This window comes from Furipterus horrens, unplaced genomic scaffold, assembly GCF_987537825.1.
Source record: "Furipterus horrens unplaced genomic scaffold, mFurHor1.1.pri manual_scaffold_3, whole genome shotgun sequence".
Classification (NCBI taxonomy): Eukaryota; Metazoa; Chordata; class Mammalia; order Chiroptera; family Furipteridae; genus Furipterus; species Furipterus horrens.
In genome coordinates this window covers 135,477,837-135,499,201 of record NW_028327173.1, presented here as the reverse complement: position 1 = coordinate 135,499,201, position 21,365 = coordinate 135,477,837, and the positions used below count along the sequence as shown (strand labels likewise).

The 21,365-nt window shown below is 50.2% G+C and overlaps 1 pseudogene; it reads left to right on the top strand.

Annotated features, from left to right (window-relative positions):
* LOC150015987 (maestro heat-like repeat-containing protein family member 7) overlaps window positions 1-21,127 on the top strand; it is a 53,764-nt pseudogene extending 32,637 nt beyond the window's left edge.
* Window positions 21,128-21,365: the final 238 nt, after the last annotated feature.

Here is a 21,365-nt window from a genome sequence, read left to right as displayed (position 1 = left end):
CTATTTGTGAACCCTTGCTGTGTGTCAGACTCTGCTTAGTGCTGGGCTGCGGGAGAGAATCGGCCCTCCCCAGGGGGGTTTTATCTAAGGCCTGAACATCCAGTTTTAAATGATTAATTGGAATAGGTAATAAATGCACATGGTAAAAATCTCAAAAGACATTTTCTTCACCCAGTCACCCTCCCCAGAAGGACAGAGTTCTTTCATGACCTTCCAGAGGTGGTGTGTACAAAGATAAGCACACATTTATTTCTCTGTTTTTCTACCGATGGAACTGTGACCCTTACGCAGTTACACATTTTCGCTTTTAGCATATATTATGTCTTGGAGATCATTACATATAGTGCCACCCATTATTTTTCACAGCTGCATGATATTTCCATGTAAAAAATTAATTTCAATGTTAATTTCAATGTACCGTAATTTATTTCACTAGAGTCCTCTTCATTTAGGCACTTTGAAGCCCTTTTTGATTACAAACAATGCTGCCGTGAGTTTGCTTGTCCACATGTCTGTATGTGCACACATGCGATCGTATGTATAGGAGGAATTCCTGACAGCAGAATGGCTGCAGCAAAGAAGGTTTCTGCATCTAAATAGTCAGGTGGAATAGGAATGTGTGGGGAAAAGGGTTCTTGACCAGTGATGTGATGGAAGAGAAATTGCAATATATCCTAAAGCAACGAACTTGCCAAATAGCCTCCAACAAGGGCACCGCCACCAGTGGTGTATGAGTGTCTGTCTCCTCGCATTTTGCCAGCACAATACTGTATAAAACATTTTCATCTCAGCCAGTCTGAGAACTGGGGGGAAAAAGGTACAGTAGTCCCTCTCTATATCGCAGTTCACTTATCGCAGCCTCACTGCATCAGGGAATTTAAAAAAATATATTTGATTATTTATCGCGGATTTTTCGCTATATCACGGGATTTTGCGGTACTGTATACGTATGGTGTTAAAGTTACGTAGGTTTCAGAGTGTAGAATAAATGTAAGTTTCCTACTTCACGGGGGAGGGGGCTCTAGAACGTAATACCTGCGATAAGTGAGAGAATGCTGTATTTTGCTGCAATTTTAGTTTGTGTTTCTCTTCTTGTGAGCGGGGTTGAGGTTGAGATGCTATTTGTGTTTTCTGTGAGCCACTTGTTCTTGTCCTTTGTCCAATTTTATACAAAACTGTTGGGAATTTTCCTTAATTATTTGTAAAAACGCTTTACATATTAAGGACACTGCTCTTTGTCATTTGTATTCTAGTTTGTTACGTGACTGGCAACTATTTTATTGTTTATTTATTTTTTGTTTGTTTGTTTTTGCCACTCAGAGATTTTAAATGTATGTAGACCGGTTTGTTAGCTTTTTCCTTTCTGGCTTCTCTTGAGTGTTATGCTCACAGTGGTGCATTTTGAGGGGCACAGGGCAAGCAGTTGTGCAGCTGGGCTTGGATTTGAGTCATGGTTCCACCACTTTGTGCTTTGCACTTTAGGGAAACTACCTTAACGTCTTGGTGGCTTGTTCCTTTGCCTATAAAATGGGGTAAGAGATTTCTACCCCCTAGGTGTGTTGTAAGGACTAAAGAGGATGGCATCACAGCAGGACACTGGCACTCATTCCCCTGGCGCTCACAGGTGCTGCCATGAGGGTGTCACCCCTGACTCAGAAAGCTGGTGGCTGGAGGGAAAACAAAACCAGAGGAAAGTGGAGGGGGAACTGGAGGAGGAAGAAGAGGAACACATCGTGGAAAAGTCCTGGGCTGCCGAGTGAAGGTGCAAACTCCGGACATGGAGGGCTTCAATCCGCTGACGCTTGCACCAGAGAGCTGGAAGAGAGCCTGAGCGCCCACCCTCACCTCTGCCTCGCAGGAGGCAGCACCTGAGACAGAAAACCAGAGGTGGGCAAGTGCCACGCTGAAGGGGACCAGAAAAGCCACAGGGTGGTACCTGGGTGGAGAGGGCTGCATGCTGGGTCCCACCTGGAACCTCCAAGTGTGACCTTATTTGGAAAAAGAGTCTTTGAAGATAATTGAGGAGCTTGAGATGACATCCTCCTGGACGAGCCAGGTGGGTCCTAAATGCAGCAGTAAGTGTTCTTACACGAAGAGGAAAAGACGCACACGGAGGGGAAGGCCACGTGAAGAGAGGCAGAGACCGGAGTGCCGCAGCCACAAGCCAAGGAACGCCATGAGTCACCGGAAGCAGGCGGAGGCCGGGACGGGTGCTCTCCTTGACCTTCAGAGGGAGCAGGGCCCTGCTGGCAACTGGATTTGGGACTTGTGGTGTCCAGAATGGAGAGAGAATAAATTTCTGTTGTTTTAAGCCACCAGTTATGTGGCCGTTGGTTAGGGCAGCCCGAGGAAACTAGGCATCGGGGCGTGGAAGCCAAGTGGGTCGTGGGTGCTCCAGGCCCCGGTGAAGGAATGGAAAAGCTCTAAGGAGATGGCTAAGTGCACAGAGACTGTCGCACCCTCCCGTGAGGAGAGGTGGGTGGAGGCGATGAGTGTGGGCACCAGCTCTGTCACACAGACTTGGGTTTGACGGGGGTGGGGGCGTCCTGCTGGACCGGACACCATAGATAGAGCTTGACAGTGCATCCCGTGCAGTCCAGCTTCCATGCTCTGCAGCAGCCCCGGGCTCTGAAGCAGCTGGTGTTAGATCCTTGCTCCCTGCCCTCTTCCCACCCCCCATCCCAGTGCAGGAACAGGGCAACACTGGCTCCATTTGCTGGGAAAAGCCAAGGACCTTCCAGGAAGGTGAAGCTCGCAGAGTTGGTGTTTGGAGAGCCGAAGGAAATGCACCCCCTACCCCGCAGCTTTCTCCCAACAGTGTACCTCTGCCTTTTTACAAAGCAGCGCAGGCTGGCCTTCTTTCGGCTTTTCCAGGTGTCTCTTCGGGAGTGAGGTGGGGAGGAAGGGTGATGAAGAAGGTCATTTTTGTTAAACTTTGGAGCCTTATTGAGAAAGTGGTGAAGTGAGAGAAGACAAACTATGAATGACGTAGCTCTGTGTTTGGAAGTTTTGGCCTAAATCTACATTCTTTGTGGGCTGCACAGATGAGGTCAGGGGTCTACTGTGACTGTCTGAAACCTCTTAAGTCACATTCTTTCCTGTGGAGCTTCTGAGCCCTGAGCTCAATGCTGTCCCCAAACCAGTTAGCGAGAGGCGACCAACTGCCACCGGACATGGAGACACATAACAGAGAGCACACGCAGGTGGTTCGTTCTGTTTTAATTAAAGGTGCTGCTAATACTGGAACTGGAAGGTATAACCTTCCTTCTCTAAACAAAATGCATAAATCTCAGCTTAGCCAGTGCTGGGAGTTTCAGGGGCAGAGGGAGGACAGTGGATGGGAGAGTTGGGGAGGGTGAGCCCTCGGCTGTTAGGGTGAACAACACCTGGGGTCTGCCCCACTCCATCCCCTCGTGTGTGTGTGTGTGTGTGTGTGTGTGTGTGTGTGTGTGTATGCATGTGTGTGCATGTATGCACGTGTGTGTGTAACTAGAAACTCTTAACGGCATGGCTGGTGAAGGACTGTCCCCGACAGCACATGTTTCAAAGAATCCGCACAAGGATTGCATGACTTGAATTTCTACACTGGACTCATATTCGTTACAAAACCCCAAACAGAAAAATTCAGAGCAAATTCCTGAACATCACCTGAGTTCCAAAATGCTTTGATACCTTGTCCGGGATCCTGAGAACCACCAGCCGTGGGCATCAGCTGAACTATGCCCACAAAACCGTGTCTTAAACTCTTAAAGCAAGGGTTTGGCTTTCTGGAAAACTGTGTTTAAATGTAAACTTTATTACACACATTGTCAGTTTTTATTTTACTAAAGGCTCATACACGCATGCACAGATCTAAACGCGTGCATATCCAGACACACACATATACAAGATATTCCCATGAGCAGCCGGGGCCGTGGCAGGCATGCAGGAGGATGAGAGCCCCTGGCGGAGCCCTCCTCCTGCTCCCTCGTACCGGGGCTCCTCAGGCCCACCCAGGGCCTTCAAAGCACAGACCGGCGTCCGAGCCTGATAGTCCCTGGGTTGCGCAGGCTCCCCAGGAACTTTTGTTGTGCACCTAGACTTGGGACTCACTACTTAAGTGTCCTGAGCGAATGAAGGACTCAGGGTTGGACAGGAGACTGTGTCTGAAGGAGCAGAAAGGACTGTCCCATGGAGCTCCCCCCGCCATGGGCTTGATGGGGGTGGAGGGCAAGGTTGAGGCAGGACCTGGGCGGCGGGAGGCTCCAATCCAATCTCTCCATTCAGTAAAGAAACTCAGGGGAAAAGAGAGGGTAAAGCAGCAGCTCCAAAGAGAGGGACGTCTTGCTTCTGTTTACTTTCTTGTTCTCAAAGCTAAAAATTGTTTGTAAAAAAGCCACTTTTTGTGGATCCACTGGACACCACTAGCTATTGATTAGCATGACAGAGAGGAGCTTGTCTGGCCAGATGGGAGCTGATGGTGGGAGAGTCCTGGGTGGAGGGCGGCCCAGCCTGCTGGGGGCGGGGTGACATGAGGTCTCAGCTCCCTTATCTTGGCAGCTGGGTGGTCAAAGTGGTGAAAACCCTGCTGCTGAAGATGGGCTGCTCGTCCGAGGCCACCTTTCTGGATGAGCAGGGCGGCTGGGAGCTCATGGGACAAGCGGAGAACCACCACCGAGGAGTGACCCTGCTGGCTAGGTGAGGCAGGGGTTGGAGGGAGGGGAGGGACCTCAGCGTCTTCAGACAGACTTGGGTTTGCATGTCTCTGGGCAAAACCCTTCCCTCAGTCCATCACCTCTCCTCTAAAACCAGCAGATCCTGTCTGCCTTGGTGGATAGACAATATAGATGTGAACGATGGTACATGCTCTTCAGAGCAAACTGCTTACCACAGTACCTGGCAACCGCAGAGCACTTAGGTTGTTTATAAAGCACCTTTCCTCACAGCATCATGAATTTAATACCCCCAATGCTACAGAAATGATGGGATGGCTGAGAGGTTCAGAGTGTGGCCTTGGAGGTAGTCTGCCTACGTCTGAATGCCCGCTTGCTGTGTCCCATCTGTGTGACCCAGGGCAAGTTACATCCCTGTCCATGTCTCCGCTTTCCCTTCAGTAGTAAGGAAGTAATAATAGGACCCAGAGCCAAGATTTGGGGTGAGGATTAAGTAAAGAACTTGGAACAGCCCCTGGCATATGGTCAGAGCTCAGACACACAGGTTAGCTCTTACTATCGTTATGCTGCCTGGTGGGGCAGGAATTACTGATGCAGAGGACGATGCCAGAGAGGGACAGTTGTGTCCCAAAGGTCACACAGCCAGGAAGTGGCCAAGCTGGGAAATGACCTGCTGACCCCAACTGGGGCTCTTCCCTGCAACCACACACAGCCTCCCATGGGGTCAGGAGAGGACAGACACCTTGATTTTAAAGATGTGAGTCCTGCAGGAATGCCTGCCTCAGCCCTGCACCAAGTGCCCAGGATGGGGTCTCCTTGGGGTCTCAGGATACAAGCACATTTATTGAGCACTTACTATGCTTGAGGCACCATGCAAAGAGCTGTATGTATGTGGATTATTCCATTTAATTCTCACCGCGACTGATGAAATAGTACTACTGCTATCCCAGTGTTCCCAAAGAGGAAACCAAGGCACAGAGAAGTTAAGTGACTTGCCAACGTCACACAGCTAGTGGTGGGGCCAGGATTTGAACCCGAGCTGCCTTACTCCAGTCTCTGTGCACAGCTGCCACACTTCCTGGGTTCACTGATAATGGAGCATAGTGCAGTGGTCCCCAGACTTGAGCAAGCAGGGCTTGTTTCAACACTGATTGCTGGGCCCCACTCTCCGAGTTTCTGATTCAGTCGGTCTGGGATGGGGGCCCGAGAATGTGAATTTTTGACACGTATCTAGGGATGCTGATACTGCTGATCGAGGGGCCACGTTTTGAGAACCACTGACTTGGTACAATGAACAAGGCAGCTGGAGTGGGGGGCCCTGGGCTGCGGTGCCAGCTCTGCCATTTTTCCAGTTCTGTGATCCTGAGCAGGTTACACTTGAAGCCCCTGTCCCCTTATTTACGAAAATGGGAATAATAATAATGGTAATCTGCTCGAGGCTTAATGGGGAGGATCAAATGCAATAACAATGTGAAAGCACCTGGCTGCTGCCGGGCGCTTAGTGAGTGGGTCCTCACACCCTCTCCTTCCGGCCTCCTCCTCCTGGGGTGGTCCTGTTCAGTGGGCAGTCTGAAGCCAGGCTGTCTTACTGATTTGCCCTGTGCTGTTGGGCAAGCCACATTCCTACTCTAAGCCTCAGTTTCCCCATCTGTAAAACAAAATAGTTAAACTAGATGGCCTCTGAGGTCCTGTCCAGGTGGGAAATCCTGGGACTGCAGAAGCCCAGGTAACCCTGTCTTGTCCATGGTTTGCAGTGTCTCAGCCAGACTCCCGCACAGCAGGCCTCCCTGGGGCCGGAGAGCCTGAGGGACTGCTCCCCTTCCCCACCTGCAGGGCCATGGTGCACTGCTCCTGCGAGGACCTGTGCCGCATCCTCTACCTGCTCATCCCGCTCCTGGCGCGAGGCGATGAGAAGCACAAGATCACCGCCACCGCCTTCTTTGTGGAGGTACCAATGGGGCACCGCGTGCAGGATGGGGCTGCTCCCAGGCCTTCCCCTGAGCATAGGCTTCAGTTCACATTAGCGGTCTTTTTTCCCGCGCAAGTAGTACTTAACAATTGACAGTCTGTCGTGAGCATGAGTTCTCCTGAATGTGAAGAGCTCCTTCTTCCCTCCCTTTTCTCCTCCTCTCTCCACTCCTTCACCCCATTCCACTCTTCTCAGACCCCTTCTGTTCCCCAGGCAACCGCTATCCTTTGCTGGGCATTTCTGTATGCCAAGCACCAGATTGGAGCTATAAACATACGTTTGACTCTGTCCTGCCCTCAATGAATCCTTGGTGCAACAAAGGAGCGAGAGGACATCCCCGTTATAACATGGGGTGCTGTAGAGTGATGTGTGCTATGATGGGGCGCATCAGGGAGGGCTTCCTTGAGCAAGTGACATCTAAGCTGAGTGAGTGTGTGTGTGGGTACTAGGAAGGGGTTGCTGGGGAAAGATGAGTCAGGACATGGATAGGGTCAGACCCAGAAGGGGAGACTGACTTATAATAACAGAACATGTACTGAGCACTTACTACCTTCCAGGCACATTCTAGGAGCCTTACACATACCGATTCATGTAATCCTCACACAATCCGGTGGTGCAGATACCATTCTATCTCCCATTTCAGAGGAATAAACAGGCACAGATTTAAATAACTTTCCTAAGGCCATGCAGCCTGTAAGTGGCAGATCCAGCATTCAAACCCAGACATCTGAGCTCTTAGAACACTGTGTGTATGTGTGTGTATGTGTGCGCGCGTGTGCGCGCGTGTGGTAAAATACACATGGGGCAAGAGTAGGTTTACACTTGTGAGTACATTATTTTCGTATTATTATTTATTAATTATTGTATTATTTTCCATACGAACAGCTGTAAGCCTACTTTTGCCCCACCATGTATATCATAAAACTTACTGCTTTAATAATTTTAACTGTACAGCACAGTGGCATTAAGTGCATTCGTAGTGTTGTGCAGCCATCACCACCATCATCTCCAGAACGTTTTCATCTTCCTTCCCAAACTGAAACTTCCCATCCCCCCCTCCTCTGGCCCCTGGAACCACCTTCTACTTCCTGTCTCTGTGAATCTGCCTTTTCTAGGTTTTGGATAAGTGAAATCTACACTATCTGGCATATTGTACTTAACATAAGGTTCTTAAGATTCACGGATGTTGTAGAATTTCGTTCCTTTTTAAGGCTAAATCATATTTCGTAGTATGTATATACCATGTTTTGTTTATCCATTCATCGGTTGACGGACACTTGCAAAACCCACTCTCTTAACCTAGCCCTGTGTGCCTCTTTTGACTTGCCGATTGTCGTGGAGCGGGTCAGGGCTATCACCGGGGTCTGTACAGTGGGGCTCAGAGGCAGGAGGCTCAGTTAAGGAAGGCTTCCTGGAGGAGGTGCCATTTGAGACAGGCCTTGACAGGTGAGCCAAGTCTGCCAGGCGGACAGGAGGCAGCATGGCATTCCACGTACTCCTTGCATATTTTCTGCCTCTGCAGAAGTCCTCTTCTGGACTGCGAGTCTGCAGAACAGGGGCCATGCATTGCAGCCCCAGACCCAGTCCTCAGAGGGCTCCCAGATGGGGAGATTGAATAGAGGAGTGAGGGTCGGAATGGACACTTTGCCTGGCTTTGCAGGCACCAGCAGAACATCACCTCCAGGATGATAAGCATGGGTCTTACTTCTAATTTTCCGCATGGTTCCGGTGTGGAAAGGGAAAATACCATTTCTTGAGGGCCTACTATGTCCCAAACCCTGTGCTGACCGCTTTCATTTGTTAGTTACCCTTCTAATCTGCACAGCAGTGCTGCAAAGGAAGACTTGTGAGGCGCAAGTTTAGGGGCATTTTTCCAGGTCACGCAGCTCAGGAAGTCCAGAGAGCTTCAGACCACGTCTCCATGACTGACTCTCCTATTGCAATCAGCCTTAGTCTTAAGTGGCTGCCACACAGTTTCTTTGGGGAGGGGGTGGAAAGTTGGACCTTGCCAGATCTTGGGGGATGCTCTTGTGTTCACCACAAGGTCAAGGACTCTAGACTTAATCTTCCGCAGCATTCCCCTGGAACCCTGAGCAGTGGCCCTTCCTCTGGGAGCAAGGGTCCTCCCCTAGGCTCTCCTACTTCCCAGAAGAGGTGGTGGTCTGCTCCTGGCCAGAGCCAGGCCTGCTGCGTACACTCTGGAACTTTGATGTAGCTCAGATGTTCCTCCCTAGCCCCCCAGGCCCCTATGCTGTGAGTGTCGTATGTGTACTTGCTTCTACCAATGGCCGGAGAACTCCTCTAGGGAGCTTTGTGACCTTGGGTGAGTCACGGAACCTGCCTGTGCCTCGGTTTCCTCACCTGTAATACGGGGATAATGAACTGCCGATCTCATAGGTTTCGATGAGGATTCAGTGAGTTTACATCCAGCACTCAGAACAGTTCCAGGACACAGGAAGTGCTCTCTGTGAGTCAACTCTGTTGCTATTATTACCATCATCATCATCTTTACTCTTTCCTGTATTTCTAGTGCCCAGCACAGAACCTGGTGCATAGCAGGCCTGAGTATCTTGTATGGATGGGTAGGAGCCCCTCTCCCCAGCTCCCTCTTCTCATTATACAGACACATGGTCTCACTAGTCTCAGTAGATATAGGGCAAGGTAAGAGGTAGGAGAAGTGTTTATGAGGACAACTAGGAGGAAATTGAAGAGCAGTGGTTGTGGTGGGTGGGGAGGGTGTGGAGGGAGAGGAAGGAGATGAGAGTGATGCCTGGTTTGGGGCTGGGAAAAGAACTGGGGGTGGGGGGATTGCTAACCCTGCAATGGGGACACAGGAGGAAGGGCAATTCTAGTGAGGAAAGGATCCAAATTTCATGTTTCAGGCAACAAGTGTCCCCTAAGCACATATGCCACAACACAGCTGTCTCAAAGGGACCCAAAGGAGAAACACTCATTTGTGTCCTCAAGGAAACCCACAATGGGAGAGGGCAGGCAGATACATTAGCAGAGGGGAGTCCTAAGGTCTCCATGTTCAGGGCCCTAGGGGGCCCAGAGAAGGGAGCCAGCTGCCGAGGTGAGTCTTGGGGGCACTGTCAGACATGGCTTCTCAGGGGCTGAGTTCTAGATGGAGTCACGCAAAGTAAGCATGGGCTAGAGCGGAGGTGGCTGCTGTGGCAGAAGGGCATCCTGTCCACCCTAAAGGGACAAAACAGTCTGGGTCATTCCATGAATGGTGCGCAGCTTGTTTAGAAGCTGGTTGATAGTGAGTGTGGCTAGAGGGCAGGCAGGCACGAATGGGGCCCCAGAGCAATTAGGGTTGATGGTGGAAGGCAATGGGGGAGAATGGGGGCTCTGAGCTGGGTAGTGACATGTTCAACTCTGACATGAGGTGCTGGACATCCAGTGGAGGTGTGCGGTAAACTGTTGGTTTTCCAAATTGGAAGCTCCAGATGGAGGCTGAGCTGGAGGCACAGACTTAGGAGTTATTTACCCAGGGACAGCAGTTAAGATTCTGAGAATGGGGGGCTCACTGGGAAGAGTAGGCAGAAAGGACAGGGCACAGGGCCGTCACCACTGAATGCCGGGTGGAGACAGAGGACCAGTGGCTATCACTAACCAAAGCTGGACTGTCCAATATGGTTGCCACCAGCCACATGGGACCTAGTGACCCTTGTAATGCAGTCTGAATTGAAATGTGTTTGGAGTATAAAATTCACACCAAGTTTCAGTGTGAAATATATCAATAATTTTTATATTGATTACATGCTGAAATGATACTAGTTTGGATATACTTGGTTAAATAATATGTATTAGTAAAGTTAATGTTACCTATTTCTTTTCACTCTTTTAATGCGGTATTAGGAAGTGTAGGCCTGTACATGTGGCTTGCATTGGACGTTGCTGACTGGGCAATAATTGTTCGTGCCCCACACCCGGCCCCTGGTCATCCGGCCTGTGCTACCAGTGCGTGGGGACCCAGAGGGCTGCCTATCCCCTCCGTCCAGGGAGTAATCACTGTTCCTCCCTTAGCTCCTCCAGATGGAGCAGGTGCAGCAGATTCCTGAGAAATACTCTTTGGGGCGGATGGTGGAAGGCCTGAACCACCGCGATCCCATCATGAAGGTTCTGTCCATCCGAGGCCTGGCCATCCTGGCCCGCAAGACTGAGAAGGTAAGCCAAGGGTAGAGGAAAGCCCAGCCCAGCTGGACTCTGGGTTGGAGGAAGGACGGAGCTTGCTGTCATCGACTTTCAGATGCCGGTGGCTAGAATCAGAATCGGAGCCTGTTTCTGTCCCTTCCTCAGCTGCTCCATCTGTAAAATGGGTATCCCTTAATAATTCCCTAAATACTTCATTTGTTTTGAAGTAGTTTGTAATCCAGAGTTTTCATAATGTCCCTAAAGGCAGCGTGTGTGTGAGAGGGGCTGGGGATGGCAGTAGTTATTCCTGCTTTACAGATTAGGAAACCAAGGCTAGGATTGTTGGGACATCATTAGCATTTCTTAAAGTGCTTTGTTTTTTTCTACCAAGCACTGTTACGGCTCATGATATATATATATATATATATATATATATAGCAGGTGAAATGACAAGATGTAGACTCTAAAGCTAACTAATAATTATACAAGGAAGGGAGTAGACAGCCAAGTGCTTCGGGTATTCAGGCCAGGAAGGAGTCGGCAGGGCCAAAGAAGGCTCTGAGGACAGCAAAAGCTTCAGTGAGGGTGTCCCAGGCCGGAGGGATGGCAGAAGCAAAGGCCTGGAAGTGAGCCTTGTTGCACTGAGTTCTTCTCGGTGAAGCAGAGGCTGGGTCTCCCACCTGTTAGCCCAAGTAGGAGGCCCCATTCCAAATGCTCCTGCCCCACAGACCACCAAGGTGCAGGCTCTTCTGCCCTTCATGGTGAAGGCTCTGAAGAATGTGGATGGGCTGCTGTTGATGGAGGCAGGCGAAAACCTCAAGACCATCTTCAAGGGGCTGGACCACAAGAAACTGAATGACAGCTCAGCCTATGTGGAGCTGCTGCAGATCCTGCTGCCACACTTCAGTGATGTAAGGGACCCCCTTGGGTGTGGGTGGGAGGGGTGGGAGTTGGCCATAGAGGATGGTTCTTTACTTCCCTGCAGGTTGCCATACCTCCATGGCCCACTGGCACCTGGGCAGTGCCAAGTGGGCAGGGCCAAGTCAGCCCAGGGGAAGGGGTACCTCATTCATCATTCCAACTTGTCTACATCTTTTTGTAATAGGTCTGCATAGAAAGGTCCTTTTCTAATTGGCTTGCATGGAGGGAGCTCTTCTTTTATAATCAAGTCTCCCAGTGACTTGCTTCATTGCTATTGGTCCACCTACAGGAGGTGCATTTCTTATTGGTCCAGGCAGAGGGCTCATTTTCCCACTTGACTCTAAGACATGTTTTGGGTGAGCAGGAGGCCTGGCTGGGAAGAGCGGGAGGAGCTCCAGACCTGGGCTCCAGCAGGGAGACACCAGCCCCAGATCAGGCCCACCAGGGGGCCTCTGCTCTTCTCTGTCTCTGTGCCTCCTGTGCCTGGAGGGCCACTCAGAATGAGTGGAAGGAAGGCCGTGGTGTGTCCCTGTGAGGCGCAGAGGCCCAGGCTGCCTCCTGGAGGAGGGAGCGTGCCTGAGCCTCCACGTCTCTCCCAGTCACGAGAAGACGTGCGCTCCTCCTGCATCAAGCTGTACGGCAAGGTGGTCCGGAAGCTGCGGTCGTCGCCCCGCACCCCTGCCATGGAGGAACAGCTGATCAGCGCCTTGGTTCCCCTGCTGCTGACCATGCAAGAGGGCAACACCAAGGTGGGCCCGGTGAGTGTGCGCAGGCCCCTGGCCCTGCGGGTGCCTCTCCCTCTATGGAAACTGATCCGGAGTCACTAACCACTCTGGTGAGAAGTCTGTTTTCCGAAAGCACCTGTGTCAGAATTCCTCTTCCAAACACCAGCTGCACTTGTCCACTTCAAATAGGAATTGATTTTCCAAAGTGCCGTTTCACACGACTTTCTTCTGGAACATGTTCTGGCTGTCCCGGAACTCCACAGCTCTGGTATTCTCTTTCTGTTGGTCCTCAGTGCTGCGTGAAGACCCTGTCCCGCTGTTCTTGCTTCATGGCGTGGGACTTGCCAAAAAGAGCTTATAGCCGGAAGCCCTGGGACAGCCAGCAACGGACGGTGGCCAAGATTTGCAACTACCTTGTGAGTGCTTCCAAGACGCCAGTGGTTCCTTATGAGTATGTTGGAGGTGGGCAGTTCTTTCCTTTCCTCTTCTTTCTTTTTACATCTTGACTGGAAATTCCAATAGCACCCATGAGTTGTTGGCTCCTGAATGTTCATCTCGGTCTCTAACTTCTCTCCTTACTCCTAGTGTTCCCTTTCCAGGGGTTTACCACACACAACCCCCAAACTGAACCACACGCACTGCAAGCTCAGCATGTCTCTTCCAAACTTATGACTTCCTGTTGCAATTCTGCTCTGTCCCTCTTGAGCCCCAAAGCTGAAACCCAGAATCGGCCTAGACGCCTTCATCTCCCTCACCTTCCACACTGGATCAATCTTAAATATCTTAAATACGTCTGAATCTGATTTTCCCTCCCCACCCCCACTGTCACTGCCTTTAGTTCAGGTCATGGATGTCTCTCAGCTAGGACTTGGGTCTAGCCCTCCAGTGGGTCTCCCAGCTTTTAATCTCACCTTTCCAATCCATTCCCCACTCAGGCCACCAGAGTGGTCTGGTGAAAACACACATCTGTTTATCTTGCTGAAAGGGCTTTACCGGCTCCCTTTTCTACAACAGGAATTCCCAGAGTGTCTTGTCTATGACAACAATTCTTTTGTTTCTTTTTATCCTTACCTGAGGACATGCTTATTGGTTTTTAGAGAGAAGGGAAGGGAGGGGGAGAGAGAGAGAGGGAGAGGAACATCGATGTGAGAGAGAAACATCGATCAGTTGCCTCTTGTATGCACCCTGACAGGCCCGGCCCCCAGACCTAGGCACGTACGCTGACTGGGAATAGAACCCGAGATCTCTTGGTTTATGAGATGATGCTCCAACCAAGTGAGCCGCAGCAGCCAGGGCTATGACACCAGTTCTATAGGATATGCCCTACTGGGGAGAAAGGATGTTCTCAGACGTCCCAAACTAGGTTTGGGAAACACTGCATTGTCATCTTCCTCTTGGGTATTTGCAGCACCATCAGCTCTTTGAAGTCTCTGAGATGTTCCGTGCTAAGGGCACGTTTCATGGCTGTTTAATTTACGGTTTTCCAAACTTATCTGACCACACAGAACCCCTTTTCTAGGTAACACCTGAGAACATCCTAAGGTAGTAAAGTGCTGGATATGGCCCAGTACCTCTGCATAACATTTAGGAAGCTTTGCCATCTGGTCTCATTTACGCTCCCTGTTGTCATGGGCAGGGTTCCCCTGGATGCAGACTCTAAGACGGATTAGCACGCACAGGGTTTAAGAGGGTGCACCCTTGGGGTTAACACCTGCAGAAGGGAAAGCGAGGAGCAAGAGTGGTAGAGCAGTCAAGCCTCCTCGTGGTTGCAGGGAGGCCTCAGCCAGCACTTCGTGAGATTCCCCAAATTGGAGTCGGGGGTCATATCTTTACATCCTGCCTGTCTCTGGCCGCCAGCCCCCCCTGGGAAGGGATGTGACCTTGGGTTAACGGTTTTCTTCAGCCAAAGCAATCTCCATAGCTGGGAGAATGCATTTTTCAAACCCAAAGGGAGATTTGGACCGAGCATGTCAGTATTCCCCATACCAACCTAACAAATATATACAAAATATCAGATTGGGAAGATGTTTCAGGACCACCATTCTCAGGAAGGCTCAAAATCTCCTCACCCAGTGTCTAATATCGTTACCATCATTTTACACAGAGAGAAAACGCCCTGGAGGAAGTGCTTGGCCAGGGCGCTAATTCACATACTTGCAGTGCCCAGGGACTGGGCAGACATGATCACGAGTGACGTGGCAGCGGTAGTGCCTGTGGCAGCCTGCAGGGCCCAGTCCCTGCTGAAAGCCCGAGTGGAGTGCTCCAACTCACTGTGCAGCCACTCTTGCCAGGTCCTCGCCTTCACAACAGAAGCTAGAAACCCAGATTTTTTTTTTTTATTAGAGAGAGAAACATTGATTTATTGTTCCACTAATTGATGCATTCATTGGTTGATTCTTGTATATGACCTGACCAGGGATCTGACCCATAACCTTGCCATATTGGGAAGACATTTTAACCAACTGAGCTACTTGGCCAGAGTGAAACCCAGATTTTTATAAGACATTAATCAGTAATCAGTTTAGCTTGCTTAAAACACTGTGTGGGTCACCACTCGGCTGGTCACTTATGGCCCGTGGGCTGCCAGCTTGTGACTCTGCAGGATTCTCTGTCCCTAGTTTTGCTCACGCGAAGGTTAAGTTCTACCGTTTGGTTTAGGAAGGGGTTGGGAACCTAGTCATCAATTCATTCATTCACTCACTCACTCATCCATCCATCATCCAACAGTTTCTGGGCACCTGCAGCATGCCAAGTCCTGTGCAGGGCACTGAGGCCCTGAGTGCAGTGAGATGGCTCCTTCTCTCTGGGGAGCTTAGGATCCAGTGGAGGAAACGGGTATAAATAATTACAACACAATGTCATAGGTGCTGTGACAAAGATTGTGCAAGATGCTGCAGAAACATCACAGGTGCTGGAATCAGCTCTGCCTGAGGTTTGCGGGAGCTTCAGGGAGGAGCTGGCTTCTGAGCTGAGCCTCAAGGGATGAGAGGGAATTCCTCAGATGAAGAGAGGGAAGGGCGCTGCAGTTAGGAGCAACTGCTTGTATCAGGCACAGATCTGAGGAGAACTGGGCTACATCCTGGGACTGGAGCATAATGTGCATGGCAGGTGAAGGCAGTGCGGAAGTTGAGGCCGAGAAGGAACATGATCATAAAGGCTTTGCGTCATGCCCAGGAGTTCACTCCCTGATGTGGAGAGTGTCAACAGGGGAGTGATCAGATCAGATTTCTCTTCATTTCCCACAACAGCCTCTTAGCAAGATGTCTGCCCCCTAGTTTCTACTTGATCAAATTCATCCCAAGCCCCACTGTCAGATTATTTTGCCCAAATTATTGCTTTGCCATCACCTTATCAAGAATGAATGTTGGGCCCTGGCTGGTGTGGCTTAGCCGATTGAGCGCTCACCTGCAAACTAAAGGGCCTCTGGTTCAATTCCTGGTCAGGGCACATGCATGAGTTGCAGGCCAGGTCCCTGGTTGGGGGCGCGTGAGCAGCAACCATATGTTGATGTTTTCCTCCCTCTTTCTCCCTTCCTCCCCCTCTCTCTAAAAGTAATAAATAAAATCTAAAAATAAGAAAAAAAAAAGAATGAATGCTGGCTTCCTATTTTCTAAAGCATAAGTCAGCCCTCTGCCTGCTTGGCTTTTAAGGGCCTTTAAGAACTTCCTCGACTTCCGGCCAAGATGGAGGCTTAGACGGACACGCTAGGTCTCCCTCTACAACTAGAGAGGAATACAACTACTTCAAAACAAAGGATAACTAGAAATTCCAGAAAATAAAACTACACGGAAGCCCAACATATGAAGTTATAAACCAGCGGTGCCATTTGGGCAGGTAAGAGTTAAAGAGGGCAGTGCTGTTTGCGGTCGCACCTGGACAGCGGCGGGGCGGCGAGGAATCCCGGCTGCGGTCAAGCCCCTGGCAGTGCGCGACCCCAGCGCTGGGGAGAGCGGCCACCGCATCGCCTTGAACAGTGAGGCCCAGGGGGGGCGGGAGGACGGATCCCGGTCTCCTAGCTGAATAACTGTGTGAATCCATCTTGGACCCCCGCCCCCAAAGAAAGCACCACAGGGCTGCGAAATAGGTCGCGGACAGGCAGGCGCCGGTCGCTGATTTGTGACGCGTACACAGGCACTGCCCCCGACAGCCGGCCCAAGAAAACAAAACGCATCTGTCAAAATGAGGCAGACAACTATAGAGATCCCGGTGGCACAACTCACCAGGCAGCAGATAGAGAACCTGACAGATGAACAGATAAGAAACCTGTCAGAGGCTCAGTTCTGGGCCATTGTTATCAGGTGGCTTACAGAATTCACAAAAGAGCAGGAAAAAGATAAGAAAGAAGCGAAAAACTTTCATAACGAAAGGAACAAAACCGCATACGAGACAGATGGTGAGGGAAAAAAATCCAGAGTTCATTTCAACAAACTGGAATATGGAGAAGGAACAAGCAGTCAACTAATGCAGCGAGAGGAATTGGGAAGCAACAATGAGAGGATCAGAAACCTCTGGGACAGCTATAAAAGGCCCAACATAAGAATCATTGGTTTGCCAGAGAATGAGGAAGATGAACTAGAACTTGAAACATTGAGTGAAAATATAATAAAGGAGAACTTCCCAGACTTGGGGAAGGGAATAGACTTGCAGGTCCAGGAAGCAAGGAGAGTTCCCAAGAGACTGGACCCAGGGAGAACCACTCCAAGACACATTATAATCAAAATGTCAAAAATTAAAGATAAAGAGAGAATCTTAAAAGCAGCAAGAGAGAAGAAAAGAATTATGTACAAAGGGGTCCCAATTAGACTATCAGCTGACTTCTCAAGGGAAACCCTACAGGCAAGAAGGGACTGGCAAGAAATATTCAAAGTAATGAAAATCCAAAACCTACAACCATGAATACTCTATCCAGCGAAATTGTCATTCAGAATAGAAGGACAGAGAAAGTGTTTCCAGGACAAAATAAAACTGAAAGAGTTCATTAGATCCAAACCACTGTTATATGAGATGTTAAAGGGACTGGTTTAAAAAAACAGAAGCTAGGGAGATGAAACAAAGGCAAACTAAATAGGCAACGAGAGTGGAAAAGGAACTGTGGGTACGGGAAGCATATTGGGGGGAGGTCAACAGGGAGGGGGAATGGGGAAAGGGAGGGAGATGATATAGGAATTGGGGATCAAGGTAGGAGGGAATGGAATAGACGGAGAGAGGTTGGGAGGAACTGTATGCACAACTAATGGACATAATCTAAAAGGGGGGGACAACTGGAGGGAGGGGGGCCACCGGGTGGAGGGGAGCAGAGGGAAGGGAAATTGGCACAAATGTAATATTTTAATCAATAAAACACATTAAATCTGAAAAAAAAAAAAAAAAAAAAAAGAACTTCCTCACTTTCCAGTTTATTCCCACCTGCTCTGCAACTTGAATCCTTCACCCTGGTCAGATCTTTCTCCTTATCGATCATGTCCCTTGTACGTCATGAGCATCCTCACCTCTGAATGGACTTGCATTTTAGAATTTTCCTTCCAGCTGCAGCAGGGGGGTGGGTTGGAAGAGGAGACACTCAAGGCAGAAAGACCACAAAATGATTTTTGTAATCCGCCAGGAGAAGATGAGGCCTGGCCTCTGGGGGCTCAGGCAGAGATTTTCAGGAGGCAAGAGGCCAGGGCTCGGCTGCCTGACAGTCACCATTCCCAGCTTCGGGAGGAGTGGATGAGTAATTAGTTCTCATGAGGGCTCAGCACTTTGGGGGTTCTCTTTGTCCCAGGTGAACACCCACCGAGACAGCGCCTTCACATTTCTCAACCAGAGCCTGGAGTACGCCAAGAATTCCCGAGCCTCCCTGCGGAAGTCCTCCGTCATGTTCATAGGTAACCTACCTGGGCACTAGTGCTGCTCCTGGGGCTCTGCACAATCTCCAACGTGGAAGGAAGCTGCCAGCCCTTTGGGCACCTGGATGGGTGCCTCCCCTGGGGTTTGAGGGTTGGTTAGCGGATAGTTGTGGTGCAAATTAGAAAGGTCTTCTCTCCTCTGAGATCACTGCGTGGACCACAGGCTGGATTCAGCCTGGAGTCCTTGTGCAGGTCAGAACCTTGACAACTATACATAGCAGAACAGTTCCCCCTGGAGTGCAGCCTGGGCCCAGGCGCAGCGGGGACCTGCCACTGTGGACGTGGAAAAGTGACGTCGAATCTCAGCTCCATGATGCCCCCTCTTTGAGCTCAGTTTTCTCACCTGTGAGATGGGGAGCAACTCCTGTTTCACAGACTAGACAAGAATTTTTTTTTTTTTTTTAACATGAAGCCTGGCACGTCAAGGTGCTCACTGTTAGTTACCTTCATTCTCGCCACAGTGCCAGGCTCTGTCTCTGTGTGGAAAAAACAAATAGCAGATTCCCCTCACCCAGAATCCCCTGCAGGACCCTTCTGATGACATGCTGGGTATGTCTTCTCCCAGCTATACTCCCGCTCCCCACAAAATAATTACACACCCTTCACCGAATACCAGGAAGCCCTGCTGCAAAGAGGCTTAGAGAGGATGATGCTCCCAGCCCTGTACTTTGTAAAGTGATGTTTCCTTGACTTTCCTCAAATCAGTTGCAGTTTTTTATCCATCCATCCATCCGTGGATCCCTTCGGTGGTTTGTTTAGCAAATGGTGGTTGACCCTCTACTCTGTGTCAGTCACTATGCTTAGTCCAGGGAACAAAGAACCCTTCAGGGGGTGATGCCGTTCACATGATCAGTGATGGGACAGAGGAGTCATGCCTGGACTGGGGGAGCCCTCAGAATGTGGGGGCCTGTTCAGAGGCAGCTTCTCCCGGGGAGTGACATTACTTCCTAAATCTTGTTCCAAATTAATCACTTCTAAAAGTGTTGGTGTTTAACACCGCGGGAGTCTCCTCTCTGCCAGGCGCTGTGCTGGGGGAACAGAGTTGAGCAATGCCAGCCTTGCCTACAGACAGCCCCCACTGTGGGGCAGGACTCCAGCCTCCATGGGTGACCGATCTTTTGTGAGACTCTGAAGAAAGTTAGGAACACCTATTCTAGGAAAATGCATATCTGCATACAATTGTGCTCATGCTCTAGGATCCTTGGAGACTGCCCTCCCTCTCCCCCAGGGAGTTTAAGCTGAAGAAACCCCTGGTCTGATGGGAGAGTCATAAGTCACATGTAAAATACAACAGGCCATATACAGATAGAGAGAGACTCACAGGGACTCTGGGAACCCAGAGAAGCATTTAACCTAGCTTGGGGGCAGGGGCAGGAACGATTTCCTGGAGGAGCAACTATGTTGAGCTGAATATTCAAAAATAAATAGGAATTAGCCAGGTAAGAAAGTGTAGGAAGGGCCTTGCAAGAGGTATAGGCCATTTAAGGATCTGGTGGCACTTTGGGAGCCAGGCATGCAGGCTGGGGGCAGGGGAGGGCTAAGTAACATCGCTGAGGAGCTGGGTCTCAGCCCCTCCAGGGGCCCTGCCAACTGCCTGCCTGGAGGGTATACCAGGCACTTGGTGTCTTTCATGTTATTGTGGTTCAAACTCCCCAGAGAAGGGGCAGCTGGGGCAGCACCGCCTCCAGTCTCAGGTGAGGATACTAAGGGCCAGTCTGACTAAGTGACTGCCTGGGGCTGTCTGTCAGAGTTGGCTACAGCCCACATCCTGCCCCTGTCCTGGTGCCATCCCTGCCCTTTGAGCCTGCCACCTCTCCCAGGGCCTCTGCTGCAGGGTCAGAATGAAGTTCTCCTTTTGTGTCCCCATTTGCAAGGCTGGAGAAGGGTAAGGGAGAGTTTCTCTGAGGAGGTCTGGTCCGAGGGTGGGATGGGGGTGGGGTCAGAGTAAGGAGGTAGATATGCTCACCTCTCGGATTATGCTCAAGGGTCCCTGGTCCCCTTCATGAAGATCGTAATGACGGAAGAGCATCTGCATGAAGTTAAAGCCGGTAAGTTGTGCTCTGCATTGGTGAGATTTCAGGGGCCAGTGAGAGAATGCGTAGGCCCACAGTGGGTCATAGAAGAGGGAAGGGATAAGTCCCAAGGGAACGGTCCTCAGCTCAATTCAGTTGTGTTAAGTCTTTATGCAGATGAGTACATGTTATGTACCATGGAGTCGCCAAGACAGAGGACATAGCCCCATCCTAAGGGAGCTTATAGTCTAAGAAACCAGACTCAGAGAACCAGACTCAAAATCACTTAGTTCAGGGCAAGCACTTCAGACTCTTAAAAGGGGAAGATTAATTTTGTAACTGGGAAAGCTGATGGGAAAACTGAAGGTAGGCTGGGGCACTCCAAGAAGACTTCCTGGAGGAGGCAGGTTTTGCTTCAGGCATTGAAGAAGCTGAGAGGAAGGTAAGATGAGGGGAGGTTGAACAAAGGGTGCCGAAGCCATGTCATGGAAGTGAGAAGGAAGGTAAGGTGTGAGACCCATGTGGAGACCTGGTCTTCACAAGTGGCCCCTTTCCTTCCCATGACTCAGCTCTGAAAAACTTGAGACAAGACCCAGAAGCCTCAGTATGTATCTGTGCGGCCCAGGCCCAGGACAACATCCTGGCCAGCTGTTGGCTGAACTCATCGCCACTGCCACATGGGGACTCAGCCATCATACATCGCGGGAGTCCTAATGATGAGAACCTGCCCACTTGCCATCGGCGGCGCTCCTGGATCATGCGGGCACTGGGCTTCTGATCGATGTCCTTGAAGCAGTGTTTTGATATGATATGGTTACAATAGTTCCAACTTTTTCCCCTTTACTCCCCTCCACCCAGCACCCCCGCCCCAGCAATCCGCCCCCAAGTCCATACCCATGGCTCGTACGTACAAGTTCTCCTGCTTCACCCTTCTATGTATTCTTTTTATCCTTCTTCCCCCTTTAATAAATAATGATTTTAAGAATAAAAAATAACAATCCTTCCCTCTTAGATATTAAGACCCTTTATAATCTTATAAAGGACAGTGGGCGAAGGTCTCA